Source organism: Rhinatrema bivittatum, chromosome 3 (genome assembly GCF_901001135.1).
Source record: "Rhinatrema bivittatum chromosome 3, aRhiBiv1.1, whole genome shotgun sequence".
NCBI lineage: Eukaryota > Metazoa > Chordata > Amphibia > Gymnophiona > Rhinatrematidae > Rhinatrema > Rhinatrema bivittatum.
In genome coordinates, this window is record NC_042617.1 from 217,467,122 (window position 1) to 217,480,179 (window position 13,058).

The 13,058-nt window shown below is 49.9% G+C and overlaps 1 protein-coding gene across 2 annotated transcripts in view; it reads left to right on the top strand.

The window, feature by feature from the left end:
* The window catches only part of GNPAT (glyceronephosphate O-acyltransferase), a 269,454-nt gene that overhangs the window by 233,600 nt on the left and 22,796 nt on the right, over nt 1-13,058 (top strand). The window lies entirely within an intron of this gene.

The window sequence follows — 13,058 nt, forward strand, 5'->3', positions numbered from 1 at the left end:
TGCCATTTCCACTAGTTCACGTTTGTATTGATACATAGGGAGAAACATAGAAATGATGCTAGAAAAGGACCAATGGTCCATCCAGTCTGCCCAGCAAGCTTCCCATGGTAGTTTCTGCCATGCAGGTTACTTCCATGTATCAGTGCTGCTGGACATACTATATTTATGGACTTGGCCATAGAAGCAGTCCTGTGTCTTTTTTTTCCCTTAATGTCTGCTCATCAGTCCTCCATACTGTAAAAAAAAAAAAAAAAAGTCATAGCTCATGTTGGTTGTACCTGAATCCAAATTTCTCTTTCCTTCTACCCCCTACCCCTATACTTTGAAGCAGAGGGTGATACAGTTGCATCAAGGCTTATTTGTTAAGGGTAGTAATTGCTACTCTGTTCAGGTTACTCCCATGCTTATCAGTTTCCCAAACTGTAAAAGTCTGGGCCCTCGTTGCTTGCTGTCTAAATCAGATTCCCCTTTTCCCCTGCTATTGAAGCAGAGAGCAAATGTTAGAGTTGCATCAAAAGTATCCAGACTTATTGGTTAACGATAGTAACCACCACACCAGCAACATAAGAACATAAGAAATTGCCATGCTGGGTCAGACCAAGGGTCCATCAAGCCCAGCATCCTGTTTCCAACAGAGGCCAAACAAGGCCACAAGAACCTGGCAATTACCCAAACACCAAGATGATCCCATGCTAATGATGCAATTAATAGCAGTGGCTATTCCCTAAGGGGTAGATTTTAAAAATTTGCGCGATCGCGTACTTTTGTTCGCGCACCAGGCGCGAACAAAAGTACGCTGGATTTTATAACATACGCGCGTATCTTATAAAATCCGGGTTGGCGCACGCAAGGGGGTGCACATTTGTGCAACCTGCGCACGCCGAGCCCAGCGCGCGCTGCCTGTTCCCTCCGAGGCAGCTCTGATTTTGGAGCGGCCTCGGAGGGAACTTTTCTTCGCCCTCCCCCCACCTTCCCCTACCTAACCCACCCCCCCTGGCCCTATCTAAACCCCCCCTTACCTTTGTTGCTCGATTTACGCCTGCTAAAAGCAGACGTAAATCTGCGCGCGCCAGCGGGCTGCTGGCGCACCATCACCAGACCCGGGGCTAGTCCGGAGGCCTTGACCACGCCCCCGGCTGGCGCCACGCCCCCGGGCCTACCCCCGAAACGCCGCGTCATTTCGGGAACGCCCCCGACACGCCCCCTCCCCGCCCCTTTTATGAAGCCCCGGGATTTACGCGTGTCCCGGGGCTCTGTGCGTGCCGGCGGCCTATGCAAAATAGGCACGCCGGCGCGAGAGGGCCCTGTGCGCGTAAATCTGGCCAGATTTACGCGCGCAGGGCATTTAAAATCCGCCCCTAAGTAAACTTGATTAATAGCCATTAATGGACTTCTCCAAGAACTTATCCAAACCTTTTTTGAACCCAGCTAAACTAACTGCACTAACCACATCCTCTGGCAACAAATTCCAGAGCTTTCATGATCTTAAAGACCTCTATCATATCCCCCCTCAGCCGTCTCTTCTCCAAGCTGAACAGCCCTAACCTCTTCAGCCTTTCCTCATAGGGGAGCTGTTCCAATTCCTTTAGCATTATGGTCGTTTTTCTCTGTCCCTTCTCCATCGCAACTATATCTTTTTTGAGATGCGGCGACCAGAATTGTACACAGTATTCAAGGTGCGGTCTCACCATGGAGCGATTATAGAGGCATTATAACATTTTCCGTTTTATTAACCATTCCCTTCCTAATAATTTCTAACATTCTGTTTGCTTTTTTGACTGCTGCAGCACACTGAGCCGACGATTTTAAAGTATTATCCACTATGATGCCTAGATCTTTTTCCTGGGTGGTAGCTTCCTCATTTCCTTTAGGACATTTTCCTTTAGGACTTTGCCATAGAAGCAGTCCTGTGCTTTTTCCCTTATGTCTGCATATCAATATCCCAGACCATGGAAGTTGGGACCCACGGTTGTATTCTAAATCCAATTCCTCTTTTCCCCTGCTGTCTAATGCAGTTTTAATGCAGTAGCAATGCAGATGCTTTTAATGCAGTAGCAATGTTGCTACTGCATTAAAAACATCAAAGCATTACAGTTAAGGGTAATAATCTCCATGCCTTCTGCTAAGTGTAGTAACCGCCATACCAGCAAGTTTCATACTCTAGCCTTTAGAGATCCACAGTGTTTATCCCATGCCCATTTGAATTTTTTGACTGTTCTCTTCTTCACCACCTACTCTGGAAAGGCATTCCAGGCCTCCACCACCCTCTCCATGAAGAAATATTTCCTATGTTGGCTCTGAGTCATCCCCCCTGGAGTTTCATTTTGTAACCCCTAGTTCTATTGATTTCTTTTCAATGGAAAAGGTTCAAAGTCCATACATCATTGAAACCTTTTAGGTATCTGAGGCGATGTCCTTTCGTGGATTACAAACTGGTTAAAAGACAGGAAACAGAGAGTAGGATTAAATGGTTAATTTTCTCAGTGGAAAAGGATAAACAGTGGAGTGCCTCAGGGATCAATATATTTATAAATGTTCTGGAAAGGAATACGATGAGTGAGGTTATCAAATTTGTAGATGATACAAAATTATTCAGAGTAGTTAAATCACAAGCGGATTGTGATATATTACAGGAGGACCTTGCAAGACTGGAAGATTGGGCATCCAATGGCAGATGAAATTTAATGTGGACAAGTGCAAGATGTTGCATATAGGGAAAAATAACCCTTGCTGCAGTTACACAATGTTAGGTTTCATATTAGAAGCTACCACCCAGGAAAAAGATCTAGGCATCATAGTGGATAATATTTTAAAATCGTCGGCCCAGTGTGCTGCAGCAGTCAAAAAAGCAAACAGAATGTTAGGAATTATTAGGAAGAGAATGGTTAATAAAATGGATAATTTAATTCCTCTGTATTGCTCCATGGTGAGACCACACGTCTGGACACCGCATCTCAAAAAAGATATAGTTGCACTGGAGAAGGTACAGAGAAGGGCAACCAAAATGATAAAGTGGATGGAAAAGCTCTCCATTGAGGAAAGGCTAAAGAGGTTAGGTCTGTTCAGCTTGGAGAAGAGACGGCTGACGGGGAGATATGATAGAGATCTTTAAAATCATGAGAAGTCTTGAACGAGTAGATGTGAATCTGTTATTTACACTTTCGGATAATTGAAGGACTAGGGGGCACTCCATGAAGTTAGCTAGTAGCACATTTAAGACTAATCGGAGAAAATTATTTTTCACTCAATGCACAATTAAGCTATGGAATTTGTTGCCAGAGGATGTGGTTAGTGCAGTTAGTGTAGCTGGGTTTAAAAAAGGTTTGGATAAGTTCTTGGAGGAGAAGTCCATTAACTGCTATTAATCAAGTTGACTTTAGGGAATGGCCTCTGCTATTACTGGCATGAGTAGCATGGGATCTTCTTAGTGTTTGGGTACTTGCCAGGTTCTTGTAGCCTGGGTTGGCCTCTGTTGGAAACAGGATGCTGGGCTTGATGGATCCTTAGTCTGACGCAGCATGGCAATTTCTTAAGTTCTTATGGTCTATATCATATCTCCTCTGCACCTCGTCTCTTCCAGGGTATACACATTCAGATCCTTCAGCCTCCCCTCCTAGGTCTTCCAATACAGACTTCACACATTTTGTCTGCCTTCTCTGGACCACCTCCATCCTGTCTCTATCCTTTTTGAGATACAGGCTTCAGAACTGAACACAATATTCTGGATGAGGCCTCAACAAGGACTTGTACAAGGGTATCATCACCTCCTTTTTCTTACTAGTTATTCCTCTCTCTTTGCAGCCCAGCAATCTTCTGGCTTTAACTATTGTCTTGTCACATTTCTTTTCCATCTTCAGATCCCCAGACACTATCACCCCAAGATCCCTTTCTTGGTCTGTGCACATCAGTCTTTCATCCCCCATCACATACAACTCTATTGGATTACCGCATCACAAATACGTGACTTCAATTTTGGCATTGAATCCCAGCTTCGACCACTCTTCAAGCTTTTTAAAATCATTTTTCATTCTCTCTACTCCTTCAGACGAGTCCACTCTTTTGCAGATCTTAGTATCATCCACAAATAGACATACTTTTCCTTCTATTCCTTCTCCAGTGTGACGCAGAAAGATATTGAACAGAACTGGTCCCAATACTGATTTCTGTGGTACTCTGCTTAACACGGCTCTCTCTTCAGAGTGGATTCCCTTTACCATTACATGTTGTCTCCTATCAGTCAGCCAGTTTGTAATCCATGCCTCCACCTTGGCACTCTCTCCCAAGCTGCTTCTTTTATTCACATACCTCCTGTGCTGGACCGTATCAAAAGTTTTGCTGAAATCCAAGTAGATCACATCGAGCACTCTTCCTTGATCCAATTCTCTAGTCAACCCAATCAAAAAAGTCAATCAGATTTGTCTGACAGGACTTTTCCCTGGTGAATCTAGACTGGAATCTAGACTGGAGGGACAGAAGGAGGGAATCTAGACTGGAATCTAGACTGGAGGGACAGAATCTAGACTGGAGGGACAGAAGGAGGGAACCATTAGGATACCATAGGTATCCTAATGGTTCCCTCCTTCTGTCTTTTCCCTGGTGAATCTAGACTGCCTTGGGTCCAGAAACCCACCGGATTGTAGATAATTTACTATCCTTTCCTTCAGCAGCTTCTTCATTATTTTTCCCATCACTGAGGTGAGGCTAACCAGCCTGTAGTTTCCATCTTCCTCTCTGCTACCATTATTGTGAAGCAGGACCGCCACCGCTCTTCTCCAATCCTGCAGCATCATTCCCGTTTCCAAGGATGTATTGAAAAGGTCCTTCAGCAGAACCGCTAGCACATCTCTGAGCTCCCTCAGTGTTGTGGGATGTGGCTCATCCAATCCCATGGCCTTGTCCACTTTGTTTGCCTGGCTCTTCCTGTACATTCTGTTCTGTAAACAGAGCTCCATCTACTCCATCCCCATCTATATTCTTGTCTACCAGCAATGGTCTTTCTCCAGGGTCTTCTTTAGTAAATACTGAACTGAAGTATTTAACATTTCTCCCATTTCTTTGTCTCTCTCCACATATTGTTCTTAGTCACCTTTCAGTTTCACTATACCACATTAGACCTTCCTTCTTTCTCTGATATATCTGAAAAATGTTTTGTCACCTTGCTTTACCTCTTTGGCAAACCTTTCTTCCACTTGACCCTTTGCTTTCCTGATTTCTTTCTTAGACTCCCTCAGTTTCACCAGGTATTCTTCCCTGTGTTCCTCTTTTTTGGATCCTTTATACTTCTTGAACGCTGTTTTATTTTTTTGCCTTTTAATTTCGAGAATAAAGACAAATCAGTGAAAAAGTCATTTTTCCACTGTTTTATTTTTTATTTTGTTATTGAAATTCCCAGGCAAAACAAAAACTGAAATTGAAGGGGTCTATGCATAAAGCTTTGATCTAAACTGAATATGTATGGAGAGCAATTTCCAAATCTTTTTAAAATTCGCCCTCATAATTGAAGGTTGAGGCCATCCCACCTTCCAAGTCAACAACAATGGAGAAAAAGAAGTAAGTTCAAAAAAGTTCCAGGTTGGCAACTTAGCATGACCTGGCAGAAAATCTGCAATAGTACCTGCAGACCTGCAATTTAATTTTCAAAGGGAAACTGCCTGCAGGTTTTCCTTTTGAAAACTCAGGCCGATTGGGGAAAGCCAGTACTTTTGTTCCAGTGTACTTTTCATCTGCTTTTGAAGCAGGAGTAAAGTACATGCATGAAAGTATGTACGAGGATTTCAAAATTAAATCTCTGAATTTACTTTCCCTCCACCATCCTAGCCCTGCTCCTTTTCTCTCCTGCAGGTAAAAGTCTGCATGCTATTCACAGTGTAGGTACTTTACCCTCAGTTGCATGGAATAGTAATTTTCAAAAGGACTTTTTTACGTGGATAAATAGGTGTTTACTGACATAAATTTTGAAACTCATCCTTCCTGAAAATTGACCCCTTTTTATACTTTATTATTTTCTTGTATGATTCTTATAAACAAATTCTGAAAATAGTCACAAAATAATTTAAATTTTACAAAAAGCAAAATAGCCTGCTTTTCAATGGGAAGAAGGCTAATGAGATCTCAGTGTCTGTGTGTCTCCCTAAATAATGTGTTTAGTATCTTTTCTTCTGTCCTCCTGATCCCTGGTTTTCCCTTTTTCCCTCTTGGACCTTGGTAGTCCTCTATCCCTCTCTCTCTCTACCTTTGTCCAAATAGGTATCCTAATGGTTCCCTCCTTCTGTCCTCTGATAGGCTGCCATCCACTTTCATTCCCGTTAACCGTATCTATCATGGATTTTTTATCCTTACTTAATTTCCTTCTCATTCCTTTGAGCCAGTCTACTCACTTTTCTGGTGCACCTCTCCTCTCCTCTCTCTTTCAGGCCAGTGACAGAGCACATGGCAGTAGTGAGAATTGTTTCTCACAGCTGTGATAACTCAGCTTTCCTCTGTTTTCCTCAGTGTGCAGCAGAGGCTGCAAAAGTTCTGACAGCTGAAATTGGCCCCTCTTCCCCACATCCTCAAAAAGTGCAACAGTAGGATTTATAATTCTCAAGGGCTGCAATAGGACCCTGTCTTCCCTACCTCCACTGAACATGCAGCTTTGAAGTTTGAGGCTTCTAATGGGTGTCCCTCCTTCTGGTCTGCAACAGTGTAGGGTGAAGTTTTCAGAGCTATAATAAACCCCATTTTCCCTGTACGTACCAGGATCAGTCCAGGACACCTGGGTTGTGACTCCGCACCAGTAGATGGAGACAGACTAAAACTTGTGGGTGGAGCCATATATGCCCCTGTGCCAGTCACAGCCCCTCAGTCTTACTCTGTCTCCAGTAGATGGTGCAGGTCCGGTCACAGCCCTGCCTGCCCTGGTTCTGGTATTCCGTCAGGGTCGGTTCTTTTTGTTTTGATTTGTTAGGCCAGTTTAGGCTACGGGTTTCTATTTGGCAATAATTTTCTAAATTGTCCCTAGGTCCCTTTCGCCCTGCCTCCCAGGGGGGTTGTGAGGTTCTGAGGGGACCACCCCCCCCTGGTTGAGGCCGCTGCTAGGGTCGAGGACCCAGCTGGCCTAGTAGCAGCGTCAGGGGTGACACCGGGGAGCCCGGTTCACTCACCCCTGCTGGATTAGGGCTCCAGGACCGTGGACAGCGACAGGCGTCTTTGTTTAAAAAAAAAAAAAAAAAAAAGGTTTGTGTTTATTTCTGTGCCGGCTCTCTCTTGCTTCGCGTCGCCACTCGTGGGGGGGGCGCCGCCGACGGGGGGAGGCCGTTCGTTTGAATTTTTTAAATTTTTCGTCGCTCCTGTTGCCCCGTTTTCGCGCCTCTTCGCCGGCATGCCTCGCGGCTCGTTCTGCCGGGCCTGTGGCTCGGCGCGCGCGCGCCTTTCGCGTGAGGGCCTGTGCGCGGCTTGTCTTCCGGGCGGAGAGGGGTCGTCTGGGGCGCCTCGGGGGGCTCGTTCGCGGCCCGCGCGATCGTCTCCGCGCGAGGGGGGCGCCGTAGACAAGCCCCAAGAGCTTTTCCCGCTTAGCGCGGGAGCGGCGGCCATTTTGGCCACGTGCCGCGAAATGGCGCGGGAAACGGCAGGGCCTTCGGCCTTGCCTCCCGCACTTTCCCCGCAGCGGATCGCGGTCGGAGGGGGTCCCTCGGGGGACACAGGGTCCCCGGGGAGTCCCGCTGATTTTTCTTCAGATTCGAGCTCGCTTTCGGAGGACCTTGCGCTTTTGTTGCGCAAGGTCCTGAAATACAAAAAAAGCAAGCGCGGCCGGAGTGAAGCTCGCAGGGCTCCACCGCAGAAGAGGCCCAGGAAGCCTTCCGGGGTCGCGGAGGGGCCCCAGGGCGCCTTGCGGGGGAAGCGGCCTCCACGTGGCGTCCCACAGGAGGCGGACACCGATTCCTCCCCCGAGGCGGACGCTGATTCCCCTGAGGAGACCCAGAAGGGACCCGACGATGTGGGAGCGGACGGCTCCGCTCCGTCCGGCGTAGGAAAAGGCTCACAGGCAGTGGAGGGAGACGATCCCAAAGTGGTCCAGCTATTCCGTAGGGATGAATTGCCTCCTCTAATTCCAGCCATTCTCCAGGAACTGGGAATAGACCCCCCTCCGGCGGTGGTTCGTCAGGAAGCGAACATGGATCCAGTCCTGTTAGGCCTCACGGGTCCGGCAGTGGCTTTTCCGTTCCATTTTTCTTCAACGGACATCATGTTCCGGGAATGGGACACTCCGGAGTTAGGTTTGAAGGTCAGCAAGGCCATGGACAAGCTTTACCCGCTCCCGGAGGATGCGCTGGACCTTCTCAAGTTTCCCAAGGTGGATTCGGCGGTTTCGGCGGTAACGAAGAGATCTACTATCCCGGTTACGGGTGCGACAGCTCTTCGGGACCTTCAGGACAGGAAGCTGGAGGTACAGCTCAAGAAGATTTTTGAGGTTTCAGCGCTAGGAATTCGGGCCGCCATGTGTACGAATTTCGCTTTGAGAGCTGGCTTACGCTGGGCTCAGGTCCTCCAAGCCAATGCGGATCTTTCGGCAGACGAGGCAGCGCAAGCGGATAAGTTGGAAGCGGTAATAGCATATGGCGCAGATGCACTCCACGATCTGCTGCGCACTTCGTCTAGATCCATGGTGGCGGCTGTCTCGGCGCGCCGCCTCCTGTGGCTACGCAACTGGGCGGCGGATGGCTCTTCTAAGGCTTACCTCGGGGCGCTGCCATTCAAGGGTAAGTTGCTGTTTGGCAAGGAGTTAGATGATTTGATGGCTTCCCTGGGGGAAAATAGGACTTTCAGGTTGCCCGAAGATAGATCCAGGTCGCGGCCTTCCTTTGCAGCCAGGTCCCGCTTTCGTGGGCCCAGGAAGGCGCGACCTCAAAGGTCGTCGGGGCACTCGTACAGGTCTTCCTCCTCCCGTAACCCACAGTGGCAGCAGCAGCAGTCCTTTCGTGGGAGGCGCTTTGGTAGACCAGGGGGTGCCCTGGCCATCACGGCTCCCAAATCTTCACAATGAAAGGGGGTCGGCCCTTCTCCCGCCGCAGCCTCAGCACGCCGTTCCCACGTCGGGGCGCGGTTGCTGTCGTTTTACGAGAGATGGGCCGGAATAACGTCGGACCAGTGGGTCCTCACCATGATAAGACACGGCTACGCGTTAGATTTTGCTCGCATTCCAGTGGACAAGTTCCTTGTGTCACCCTGCAAGGCTCCCGAGAAGAAGGCGGCGGTGCTAGACACCATCCGCCGCTTAGAGGACTTGGGAGCTATCTCCCCCGTTCCTGTCAGCCAACACGGCAAAGGCCGTTACTCCATTTACTTCATCGTACCAAAGAAGGACGGCACGTCCCGACCAATTCTGGATCTCAAAGGGGTGAACCGATGCCTTCGCGTGCCTCGCTTCAAAATGGAGACGATCCGGTCAGTCATCGCCGCGGTCCGGCCAGGCGAGTTCCTGGCCTCCCTGGACCTCACGGAGGCGTATCTTCACATAGGCATTCAGCCGTCGTTCCAACGCTTCCTCAGATTCTGCATTCTGGGTCGGCATTACCAGTTTCGGGCGCTCCCGTTTGGGCTCGCAACGGCCCCTCGTACATTCACGAAGGTGATGGTCGTGGTGGCGGCGCAACTGCGCCGAGAAGGTCTCCTGGTCCATCCTTACCTGGACGATTGGTTGATTCGGGCGAAGTCCGAGGATCAGTGTCGGATGGCGGTGGCCAGGGTCCTCCATCTGTTGCAGTCCCTGGGATGGGTGGTCAACTTCAGCAAGAGTCATCTGACACCCACGCAGACCTTGGAATATCTGGGAGCTCTTTTCGACACGAAGCAGGGCAAGGTGTTTGTCGCTCGAACGGATGGGCAAACTGCAAACTCAGGTGCAGCGCTTGTTGTCTCTTCGCCAGCCGCGGGTCTGCGACTACCTTACGGTCCTAGGGTCTATGGCTTCCACGCTGGCGCTGGTGCCATGGGCGTTCGCTCATCTGCGACCCTTACAGTCATCCTTGCTTTCCCGCTGGAAGCCGGTCTCGGAGGACTTCCATTTACCGCTTCCTCTAGCGGGACACGCGAGGTCCAGCCTGCGGTGGTGGCTGGACCCCAGTCATCTTTCCGCCGGAGTCTCTCTCCTGGTGCCCAGTTGGACAGTGGTGACCATGGATGCCAGCCTCTCCGGTTGGGGAGCGGTCTGCCTAGGGAGCTCAGTTCAAGGCCTATGGTCAGTGTCGCAAGCCCAGTGGTCTATCAATCGCCTAGAGACCAGGGTGGTCCGTCTGGCCCTGCAGGCTTTTCTACCATTGCTGCGGGGAAAGGCAGTCCGAGTGTTGTCGGACAATGCGACCACCGTGGCATACATCAACCGGCAGGGGGGGACACGGAGCCCCCAGGTGGCAGAAGAAGCTCAGCGCTTGATGGCCTGGTCGGAGCTACATCTCAGCAACCTCGCAGCGTCTCGACAACGTGCAGGCGGACTATCTCAGCCGTCATCGTCTGGATCCCGGAGAGTGGGAGCTGGGGGACGAAGCGTTTCTTCTCATTTGCGAAACGTGGGGGGTGCCCCACATGGATCTGATGGCCACGTGGCACAACGCGAAGGCCCCGCGATTTTACAGTCGACGTCGAGAGCGGGGGGCAGAAGGCGTCGATGCGTTGGTGCTTCCCTGGCCGACGGATGTGCTGCTCTACGTGTTTCCCCCGTGGCCGATGATCGGCAAGATTCTACGGCGCATATAGTTGCATCCGGCCAACGTGATCTTCGTGGCACCGGAGTGGCCTCGCCGGCCGTGGTTCGCAGACCTCGTACAACTGGCAGTAGCGGCACCCCTTCGGTTCCAGGGAATGGCGGCCCTACTCCATCAGGGCCCCGTCTGTTTGGAGGATGCGGATCACTTCTGTCTCGCGGCATGGCTTTTGAGAGGAATCGACTGAAGAGAAAAGGTTATTCAGATGCAGTGGTGGCCACGCTACTGCGTTCCAGGAAGCAGTTGACGTCTTTGGCTTACGTCCGTGTCTGGGTGGTCTTTGAGGACTGGTGCGTGCAGCGCGGGGTGGACCCCACTTCGGCTTCCGTCTCTGATGTTCTGGCGTTCCTCCAGGCGGGTCTGGCCAAAGGTCTGGCGTGCAGTTCCCTACGGGTCCAAGTGGCGGCGCTTGGGTGTTTGCGAGGTAAGTCTCTGGCGCTTCACCCGGATATTGCTCGTTTCCTTCGGGGTGCTAAGCACCTTCGCCCCCCGTTACGTCTTCCTTGTCCAGCTTGGAACCTCAATTGGGTTCTCTCCGCTCTATGCACGGCGCCGTTTGAGCCCTTGAAACGCGCAACTCTTAAGGATCTCACTTTAAAAATGGCATTCTTGGTGGCGATTGCCTCGGCACGGCGTGTTTCCGAGTTACAGGCCCTGTCCTGTAGGGAACCTTTCTTGCGTATCTCCGATTCGGGGGTTTCCTTACGGACGGTTCCTTCCTTTCTTCCGAAAGTGGTCTCGTCGTTTCACGTGAATCAATCGGTGGAGTTGCCCGCTTTTGCGTGCGGAGACTCCTCTGTTACAGAAGAGAGGGAGTTACGGAAGCTTGACGTGCGGAGATCCCTTCTCCGATATCTGGAGGTCACTAATCCGTTTCGGGTCACAGATCATCTGTTTGTCCTGTTCTCTGGACCAAAGAAAGGAGCTGCAGCGTCCCGCACAACGATCGCTCGTTGGCTCAAGGAGGCCATTGGTTCGGCGTACTTGGTGCGGGGAAAACCTCTTCCCGTGGGGCTGCGGGCTCACTCGACTCGATCTCAAGCAGCGTCTTGGGCGGAAGCTTCTCAGGTGTCGCCTCAAGAGATTTGTAGGGCGGCCACCTGGAAGTCGTTGCATACTTTTATCCGGCATTACCGGCTGGATGTCCGGGCTACCGATTCCGGGGGTTTTGGAGAGAGGGTTCTCCGAGCGGGACTCTCTGCTTCCCACCCTCAGTAGGTTGCTCTGGTACATCCCAGGTGTCCTGGACTGATCCTGGTACGTACAGGGAAAGGAAAATTAGTTTCTTACCTGATAATTTTCGTTCCTGTAGTACCAAGGATCAGTCCAGGATCCCGCCCGCAGTGCTGCGCTGAAGTAATGGAGAGTCCGCTCTGTGTTTTGATTTGCTCTGTTCCGCTTGTTCGCTCTCTCGGTTGGAGAGTCCGGTTCCAGAGGGGGTGTTTCTTCCCCGTTAGTTAGCGGTATCTAGTTTTGTTTACTTCTCTGGTTGTGTTCTACTTTGACATTCCGTAAGACTGAGGGGCTGTGACTGGCACAGGGGCATATATGGCTCCGCCCACAAGTTTTAGTCTGTCTCCATCTACTGGTGCGGAGTCACAACCCAGGTGTCCTGGACTGATCCTTGGTACTACAGGAACGAAAATTATCAGGTAAGAAACTAATTTTCCTTTCACTCTCCTGGCCTGTGCAGCAGCTCATTTAATCACAGGTCACAGCCCACACATTTTCTCTCTAGCTAAACTTTCTTGCATTCCTTCTGGAGGACCCCCTGGGATGGTCTCGCGGACCCCAGGTTGGGAACCAATGCGCTAGATAATTAATAGGTGTGAAATTGCATGAATAAGTTGCCAAATGTATTTGCATACATTTCTTGTTAAATAACTCATTACGCCCAAACATTCCCACCTTTTCTCATTCATACATTTGCCTACAAAGTCGGATATATGTGCATATGTGACCCATTTAGAAAATAACTTATGCATGAACGCTTCACATACTTGCGTATATGCCATTTTGTACCTGTAACTCTCTTGATAATTCACCCTTTAGTATGGCATAATGAATCACAGGGTATGCAGTGTTTGCAGACCTGATATGTGTGCATTAGATGCCTGAAGTCAAAAACCAAGTGCATCAAGGATCCAGGAAATGTGCAAGATCAGTGATTGTATGTCCTTATTGCATTTCATGAAATATTCAATTTTTTAGCCTTCTGTCCTCACCACATTTTCAGGAAATGGCAGGGGAGCCATGAGAACTCTGGTGGGTGGGTGGGTGGGTGGGGAGTTTGCATTCATGCATATGCACGGACAGTGG